This window comes from Schistocerca gregaria, chromosome X (genome assembly GCF_023897955.1).
Source record: "Schistocerca gregaria isolate iqSchGreg1 chromosome X, iqSchGreg1.2, whole genome shotgun sequence".
Taxonomy (NCBI): Eukaryota; Metazoa; Arthropoda; class Insecta; order Orthoptera; family Acrididae; genus Schistocerca; species Schistocerca gregaria.
The window spans coordinates 246,450,414-246,460,531 of record NC_064931.1 but is presented as its reverse complement, the minus strand read 5'-3'; positions in this window follow the sequence as shown (position 1 = coordinate 246,460,531).

Genomic DNA, 10,118 nt, shown 5'->3' with positions numbered 1-10,118 from the left:
CAGTTTATAAGTCGGTGAACCAGGAGGGCTAACAATCGGTCTTAGTGGAACGTTATTATTATGGATATCTGGTAATCCATACAGCCCATGTGGTACGGCTTCTGTGTTGCGCAGATTCTTCTGTATGTCCGCTGCCAGAGAAGTCGCCTTGATTAATCGTTTCGTTTTCCGTGTGATACGCTGCATCGGATCTGCGCTTAGTTTTCCGTACGTCATCGGATCTAATAGGCCGCGAATCTTTTGCTCATAATCTTCGGCCTTCTTTACAACCGTCTCATTTCCCTTATTGGTAGGCAGTACCAATATACTCTTGCCGGCGTTAAAACTCTTGACATATCATACCTCTTCTTTCTTCAGTATGCAAAATGGTGGTTTTGCTCGGCGCAGTATTCTGGCTGTTTCTGTGAGTATTTCCTCTGTTCTTCCACAATGAAGGACCCGAATGGTGTTTCAGTATTAGCAATGATGTCCTCCATGGGTATAGTTCTCGGGTTGATATCAAAATTCGCTCCGTTTTGAACGATAGACTGTTCCTCTTTGCTCACTTGTCGGTCAGTGAGATTGACCATTGTGCGTGACATGTCGGGAATCGCCTTGTCAATCTGCTTCCTGCATCTTGCAAACTTTTTCTTCTGTCACTCAGTGCAGCTCTCGAGTTCGTTCTGCATGCTCCTGTGAGTGATGCTGTTCTTCTTGTCTCAGCCGTCTCGATGCATTCTGCTACTTAACTGACAGGTACTTGGGAAGAACGGATGAGGAACTTTTGGACATTTTCTATTAACACGGGGTGGTGAAAACCTGGGACACAGCGTGTATTGTCAACCGACACCCACGGACCGATACCTACACAAACTGTCAAATGAACACCCAAACCAGAAAAGAGGCATGACTAAAACGCCCGTAACGCGATCAAGACGAATATGTGAGTTTCAGCACCTCACACGCAAAATGCAGCACCTGGAAAATGTTCTGAGGAGCAATGGCTACTCGACAAGTTACATTAGAAGGATAACAGAGTCAACACTAGGCGAAGTGACACATCGGAAAAAGAAATGTCGGGTACGGCCTTTCTGCTATACATTCCCAGATTGACGGACAGAATAGTCCCTATATTAGGCAAACATGGCGCGAAGACTATTTACAGACCGATAAAGAAGATCAAAGTGTGTCTGAGATCTACAAAGGAGCAAAGCGTCCCACTTGCAATGTCGGGAATATACAGCACACTGTACACATGCGAAAAAGTTAATGTTGGAATGACTGGGTGATCAATCAACACCAGAATCTCATAACATAAGGGACATTGCAGGTTAGGCCATGTGGAGAAATCAGCGGTGGCAGAGGACGAGCTGTGTGAGGTCGACCACATGATCGGCCCCAGAGGTCAATGAGCCATAGATCTGCGTTGTGCTGGTGACAGCGGTGGGATTAGAAAGTGTCAGCCAGCCAGACGTTCTGCGATACAGTGATGATGATGATGATGATGATGATGATGATGATGATGATGTTGGATTGTGGGGCGCTCAACCACGCGGTTATCAGCACCCGTACGAATTCCCAACCTTTCCGCAGTCCAATCTCGCCACTTCCATGAATGATGATGAAATGATGAGGACAACACAAACACCCAGTCATCACGTGGCAGGTGAAAATCCCTGACCCCACCGATTCAAATAGTTCAAATGGCTCTGAGCACTATAGAACTTAACTTCGGAGACCTTGAGTCCCCAAGAACTTAGAGCTACTTAAATCTAACTAACCTAAGGACATCACAAACATCGATGCCCAAGGCAGGATTCTAACATACGACGGTAGCGATTGCGCGGTTCCAGACTGTAGCGCCTAGAACCGCTCGGCCACTACGGCCGGCGACTCCGCCAGGAATTGAAACCGGGACCCCGTGCGGTACAGTGAGGCTACCACCTCAGCACTCTCGAAGACAGCACTTTGCATCCTCAGGTGAAGACAGCTGATGGTGGTTCGGGATGTCGGTTGTCGGTAAACTAGGCCCAGGTCATTCAGCATGGGTCCATCCAAGATAGTAGCAAATGCTGACGAGCCGGACAGGGGGCTTCAATATCAGCCAGGATAACCTGTATTGGGGGACGGCTGCCTACACACGAGTCTCGTACTCATCCGCGATATGCCAGTGGACAGCATCGGCAGTCCACGCCTGTAGTATCCATCTGGTTGCCTGTGATACGGTGTCGAAGTCAGCAAGGAGGTACCAGGCAGATCATCGTGCATCAGCTTGTCGTCGTTTCACTGAAGCTGAATAGGCCGTCATTCTCTCTGATTCTAACGACACAGATGACAGCATAACTGCATGTCTCCTTCAGCTCCGAAAGCCTCGTTATTTGAAGGACCGAGCCTCCGAGTATAACGTGGTGGCTATGGTTGTATGAACGTATTTTCCCTCGTTTATGGGTGCCGCCAGCGGATTTTTCCTCCTACGTCTGAGTACTGCATTGGCGCTCTGCCTCTGAAGGCCTGAAGTGTTACTTCACCTTACTTTTTATGTTGCATTCCGACACTAACGGTTCTGCTTTCATCCCTCGGAGGTTGTGTGGCAATGCTCGCTTCATGCCCTGACATCCTTTACATCCGCGGTACCTCTCGCTGACATTTCGACTGGCACACTGGCCAAGAACTAGCCTCCTCTCTTCTGAACTCATCTAGCAGAACTTTAAACAATTTAAACATGTACAATTAAACTTTTCTGCTGCTCATAAATAACTAAAAAAAAGTGGCTGGTTGTTATACAGTATTACATGAGGCCTCCCGGCCAACAATGCCATACGATCATTTCCATTTTTTTCTTTAAATAACACACGAACATTGACTGAGGGCACATCAAACAAAGATCAATGCATTTTCGCAACTTCACTAATCACCTAAATGCAGTATCAGCAATAATTCTTATAATGAAGTAACAGCAGCAGCCAATAACTGCTAATAACGCTACTTGTTAAGAAGAAACTCCGATCCTTCCATTATCGGTTTCGAACGGATACATTTATCCTCAGACGGCTGCTCACAGTTAAAATTACAGTGCGTACACATGTGATGTTCGCTGGTTGTGTGGTGCCTTAGCGTGAATGTACCATACAGAAAAAAACTACATCACTTTTCGACAGCATAGCAGTAATCCACTTTCTAGATTTTTTTGTGCTGTTTTTGTGTCCGGTTGAATAACGCGCCACACATCACCCATATATTTTTCCTTCCTTGTCATATATACGAAATAGACACATGACAGACTTTTCCTGGTACATCAAAACACTATAGTACATCAAAACACATGAGTCGCTATTCACTACTTGTTTGGTGCCGTAACTTGCCCATTACAAAAACGTAGAGAAAACCACAATATTTTAGAAATACAAATAAGCCGACCGGGTGGCCGAGCAGTTCTAGGCGCTACAGTCTGGAACCGCACGACCGCTACGGTTGCAGGTTCGAATCCTGCCTCGGACATGGATGTGTGTGATGTCCTTAGGTTAGTTAGGTTTAAGTAGTTCTTAAGTTCTAGGGGACTGATGACCTCAGGAGGTAAGTCCCATTAGTGCTCAGAGCCATTTGCACCAGTAACAATAAACACTAAATACAGCCGACAGCTTGGTGAAACTGCGAAAGCAAAAGTAGACATACGTGATCGGTTCCTTTACTTTAAGAAACGGTGAGTTAATCCTCTTCTGCTATAGAATAATACAGAGGCTCAGGTTGCAGTTAATTTATTGGTTTCAACGTTATGGAAAGCCGTTATGTTATTGTCTTTCTCCAAATTAAATTCAACTGGAGCAGTGGAATTCATTATTAATAAGCAGAAGTCAGTTAACTGAAACCTGCAGGGACATGCGATGAACGCATTAGAATATTTAAACATGTGCGGCATTTGGAAAATATTTGTTGCTAAGGAAGAGGGGGAACAACAAATGCCAAAGCTCGAAAAACAAGTATAACGATCATGCAAACTGCATATCCGCGTGAAAGTGTGCAACAGGCGAAGAAAATGCCGTAAGTATTTGAACCTAAACAGAGTAGTTTAATAACTGAACTGTTTTTCGATTTAGAACGAGACAAAACGCTAAAATGTGTGTAATTCTCAAACCATTTATGAAATTTTCAGTTAGTGAAACAAAAAGCAAGTGCTGATGAAAAATTTAAGTTTAATAATTACGTAGATATCAGCAGATTTAGTAAAGTATACATAAAACACGAATTCTAAGATATCACATTTTATATCCTTGTCGTGAGCGACGCAAACGTAAGAAGTAAAGAATATTTCCAAACGCTTTCGAATATGTCCAGTAACTTTAGGGACCAGCTTCTGTTCATGATGTCGGTGGTGTTTCGTCATGGCGTGGACTCTACAAGACGATGGAAGCACTGAGGAACCTTGTCGTCAATTATCATTTTCATTGAGGAACCAAACGAATTTATAATTCATGTACGAATTGGGAGAGTTGAGCATGTGTCTTGTGTTTCAGTTTTGTCCCCAATCACAAATTGCTTCTCCGTTATTGCTGCCAGAGTGTCTAGTTTTGTTGTTGTATAGGGTAGGGCAAATAATAGTTGTCCAGATATTTTCTTAACATTTGTGGTAAAAGTAACGGAGGAGGAAAAGACCTACAGTTACTTTTAACAGGATGGAGCAACTTCCCATACAGCCGGTCGAATCTTGGAGCACATTTACACAATCTCCACACCTGACAGAGTTGTTAGCATAGATCAGTCTGGTCGTGGGCCTAGCTTGCCATCCAGGTCACCTGATCTGTTACTGTGCGATTAATTTGTGTGAGGAGCCCTCAAGTTTAAGTTGTATTGCAACAACCCTTATAGCCTTCAAGAACTGCAGCAGAACATTTCCGGTGAGACTGCAGCAATCCCAGCGGTCCAATTTCGACCCCCCTTCAGCAGCTTTCTGACCAGTGCATACCAATGCCAAGAGATGAATGGTAGTGCTTTCAACATCTGTTATAGTCAGGCTAGTACTGTATTTTCTTTCCTCTGTTGTGTTTCTTTGTAGCCTGGAACTCTGTTCTCCGCGCCACTTTTATTTTCCCCTCCTTGTACCTTTCCATTGCTAATAGTAAACTACTCAGGAATTTTCGCACCAGGTAGCTGTCACCATTGTGGGACGAACAGCTATGCTGATCACACAGCTTGGAGTTTTTTATTAATAGGCTACAGCCGTCAGTCGACCGTGCTGGCTTCGATAGGAATACACTTTTCACAGCCATAATCATCCAGGAAAAACAGGCAGCGATAAGTAAAGCTGCGTTTAGACAGACCATATTTTACGGAAATGTGTGACGGCAATAGCGCTGCCATTATCATTACTTTTAATGTGGCTACAATACACAGCAATATTGACATATGGCCCGGCAATACTGCTGACAGATCAAACTGTTGCTGGCAGCTGGCAAGGTGTGGCCGACGAATTGCCGGTGTTGTCCACCAAGGGTGGCGAATATGTCGTGTGGCGTGGTGCTATATATCTCTGGTATTCTCTGTAAATACTTCTCCTCATTCCCACCCTTGCGTCCTCCCTCTCATGCCGGCAGTGTTACAGTATCAAATCACGTAATCCGAGAGGTGAGACATTATCATTTTCGAAAGTTAGCGCGAACTTAGAAGTACACGATTTACTTGTTGTCTATAAAAATACAGATGTAGGCATATGAGAGAACCTGAACATCACAAAACGGCCTTCCGTTGGCTAATTCTAAGCAAATTTCCCATTCCGAAAAGAGGTACACGTGGCTCATTCATTTTTATTCTGTTATACTATGTATAGTAGATAAAAGGCTACCATCCTGTACATCAATGGCTTCATTCTGATTGTCTTTCGTTTTGTGTGGTTGTATTGCCTTACCTAAATCTTGTGCAATATTAATATCTTTTTGGGAACCTTGCATTAACTATTTAAAACTTGCATTATAAAATTCCTTTTCTAAATCATTTTGTTTATATGGTGCTATTACACAGCTTTTTGTGTGTATACTTCTGTGCAAATTTGCAATTCCTACAACAACTTTCGTTTTCAGAGCAGCATTACATGTGTATTTGAAGTAAACATCTATCTCTGCTAATAAATATTTGTGCCCAGAATTCCATGCAGAATAAGCAATCATACTACTAAATCTACTTGGTGAAAATCATCAAGCCCCTTCATGATAACTGATCGTTTTGGATATGTCCTGCAGGCAGAACAATTCACCTCAGGCGGCTTGCATCTCTCAAACTTCTTAATTACTTAAGCAAACATTTTTCGCACTGAAGATATTGACTTAAAATACTTGTCTGTATAAATTTTAAAGAAACATTCTTGAATGTATTTTAACTTTTTAAAGTAATATTACTTTGGCTTTTTCCATACACTCATCTCCAAGCACACTGCAAAATTTTCACCACGTTTTCAATCCCGCACAATACAAGTTCTACATGTTTTACCACTCTGACAAGATATACATCTAATAAAGTCGATGTTCATAAAACTTTCACTTCTCTCGTAGCCATAATAGGATTGCTAGATTTACTCAAATCCTACAACTTTTTTCTCACACTAAGTAATGTTTCAAAATAGTATTGCATTAGCAGTCTCACATTAGATATGGCCGATACACTTGTCCTCAGGTACACCACAAAAATTTTCTCAACTTCTTCAACAATCGACAATATGACATTCTTGTCACTCTTAAAAAAAGAAAAAACTATTCTGCTTAACCCATTTTTCAAACGGTGGTCCCTGGAAAGTCAGTTAACATGTTATTGTATTGCTCTGTAAGAAACTCATCTTATGTGCAGAAAGTTTCTAGAAGATAAAGATACTCTAGAATGAAGTTTTGTTGATAAAATACCACATCAGCTTTAGCCATGCATTCGTCCACAGGCATGCTGCAAGATTTTATTGCTGTGTTTGGTGATTTGGTGATGGATATTAGAAGATATACGGATTTACCGTTCTGTCAGTATTTACTTCCAACAAAGCTGACACATATCCAACATTGTCCTCTCCCATAACAATTGTGATTTTTCCCAAAATTTACGTATATGGTCAACTTCTCCTTCCTCAAAAAGCAAAGCCAATTCTCCTGTTTTATCCCAATTATGCACCTTTTTCTTTTCCTTTCTCTATGAATCACACCACCTTCACCTATCTTCTATTCTTTAAATGTGTGTTATCACATTCATTTTTCCCATCCTTGTCCATCCCTTGCTCCATACCCTTGGCTGCCAGCACTCATAATCAAAAAGTACCCTACTGGAACCTCTAAGTATAGTTGTATTTACCATATACAAATTTAAAATGTGTTTTTGATTTTCTTCTCTGCACTACTGTAATTTTTATTTTTCTAAATCTAGTATGATATGCTTACTGTAATACATGCGATGTAAAATACGTAAAAGTCTGATTATTTGTAAAAGAGAGCCTGAAGGAAATCAGTAATTAAAGTAAATAAAACTGTGTAGTCACAGCGTTTTTGTACTTCCATCTCATTTTTTTTTTTTTTTTTTTTGGTAACAATTTAGACCATTAATTCAGCACTTATGATGGTGATAACGTCTTGTTGCCCACAATTTATACTTTTATTTTCATTGGAAGATAAAGGCGAAATACCCTCAGACTTCAAGAAGAATATAATAATTCCAATCCCAAAGAAAGCAGGTGTTGACAGATGTGAAAATTAACGAACTATAAGTTTAATAGGTCACAGCTGCAAAATACTAACGCGAATTCTTTACAGAAGAATGGGAAAACTAGTAGAATCCGACCTCGGGGAAGATCAGTTTGGATTCCGTAGGAATGTTGGAACACGTGAGGCAATACTGACCCTACGACTCATTTTAGAAGCTAGATTAAGGAACGGCAAACCTACGTTTCTAGCATTTGTAGACTTAGAGAAAGCTTTTGACAATGTTGACTGGAATATTCTCTTTCAAATTCTAAAGGTGGCAGGGGTAAAATACAGGGAGCGAAAGGCTCTTTACAAGTTGTACAGAAACCAGATGGCAGTTATAAGAATCGAGGGGCATAAAGGGAAGCAGTGGTTGGGAAGGGAGTGAGACAGGGCTGTAGCCTATCCCCGATGCTATTCAATCTGTATATTGAGCAAGCAGTGAAGGAAACAAAAGAAAAATTCGGAGTAGGTATTAAAATCCATGGAGAAGAAATAAAAACTTTGAGGTTCGCCGATGACATTGTAATTCTGTCAGAGACAGCAAAGGACTTGGAAAAGCAATTGAACGGAATGGACAGTGTCTTGAAAGAAGGATATGAGATGAACATCAACAAAAGCAAAACGAAGGTAATGGAATGTTGTCGAATTAAGTCGGGACATGCTGAGGGAATTAAATTAGGAAATGAGACTCTTAAAGTAGTAAAAGAATTTTGCTATTTGGGTAGCGAAATAACTGATGATGGTCGAAGTAGAGTTGATATGAAATGTAGACTGGCAATGGCAAGGTAAGTGTTTCTGAAGAAGAGAAATTTGTTAACATCGAGTATAAATTTAAGTGTAGAAATCATTTCTGAAAGTATTTGTATGGAGTGTAGCCATGTTTGGATGTAAAACATGGACGATAAATAGTTTGGACAAGAAGAGAATAGAAGATTTAAAATGTGGTGCTACAGGTGAATGCTGAAGATTAGATGGGTAGATCACATAACTAACGAGGAAGTATTGAATAGGATTGAGGAGAAGGGAAGTTTGTGGCACAACTTGACTAGAAGAAGGGATCGGTTGGTAGGACATGTTCTGAGGCATCAAGGGATCACCAATTTAGTATTGGAGGGCAGCGTGGAGGGTAAAAATTGTGGAGGGAGACCAAGAGATGAATACACTAAGCAGATTCAGAAGGATGTAGGTTGCGGTAGATACTGGGAGATGAAGAGGCTTGCACAGGATAGAGTAGCATGGAGAGCTGTATCAAACCAGTTTCAGGACTGAAGACCACAACAACAATAAATAGAAGATAAACTTTCGCAATAACTTGCCTCCCAATGAAAATAATACCAGCAACTTTTTTGGGGAATGGATTTTACCGTCATCCTTAGACTCTTGTAAGCCAATCAATGTTATCTTCATTCTCAATAAGGAAAAAGATAGTACTCAATAAATTTTTAAACTATGAATACTACGATTTCAAATAATGCCTTTGTGAACTGTTCACAAAAGAAAATGAGAAATCACTCAAGTTAACTGAATCTTCTGTCAGTTCTTGGTAGAACAACATTATTATAACCTGTTATAAAATTTAATTGTTCTACAGCATTACTTTTATTGTGCTAAACGGTTTTTGGCTTACAAGGCCTTCTCCAGACATTTACTGAGTATTGTCAACAAAGAAGTTACCATGTTTGCAAACAACATTGGAAGAGAAGTTACACGTATAGATTGAAGCAGAAACATACAGTAAGTAACATCTTTGACAGTGTGGTGGTAATGCAATGAAAGTGTAAAAAATTGAACAGTAAATAAATAAAAATGGAGAAGACAGGAAAAACTTTAACACAAAATAGGAAATCATGTAACACAAAATAGGAATAGCTTCCCTACATAACAGTTTTTATTAATAAACAAAAGTGATAAAATAAAATAAAGTTAGTACTTGGCATGGCTACATCAGGAGGTATAAAACATAGGGAGTGATACACAAACCAATTAAAAGAAGAAACAATTATCAGTTTAACTACAGAATACACAAGTAACTTAAGCAATCTCAAAAAGATAAACAGAAACAAATAAATGCAGTAAAATGGAGGAGTTTGAGGGAACATACACTAAATGCAATCTCATCCTATTTGCAAAGCAGTTGCGGAAATACTTGTCTTGATAATGAAAAGCATGGTTGGCAAAACTTGCACTGGATGCAGGTTTTCGACAAGAAACCCTATTTATAAGCAACTCTCAAAGCTGGTCTTATAGCGAACGTGTCTAACAGCTTATTAACACGTACGTTAGTGTAAAAAGACAGCCGCAAGTTCCATTATCCTGAGGGAAGAAAGAGGTGGTATTACACTTGTCCCACACGCTAAAAAAGCTGCTGAATGCTAAGTTTTTAAAGAAAAGTAGCAGAGTTAGCCTCCACATCTGTCTCGAGCATGTATGACA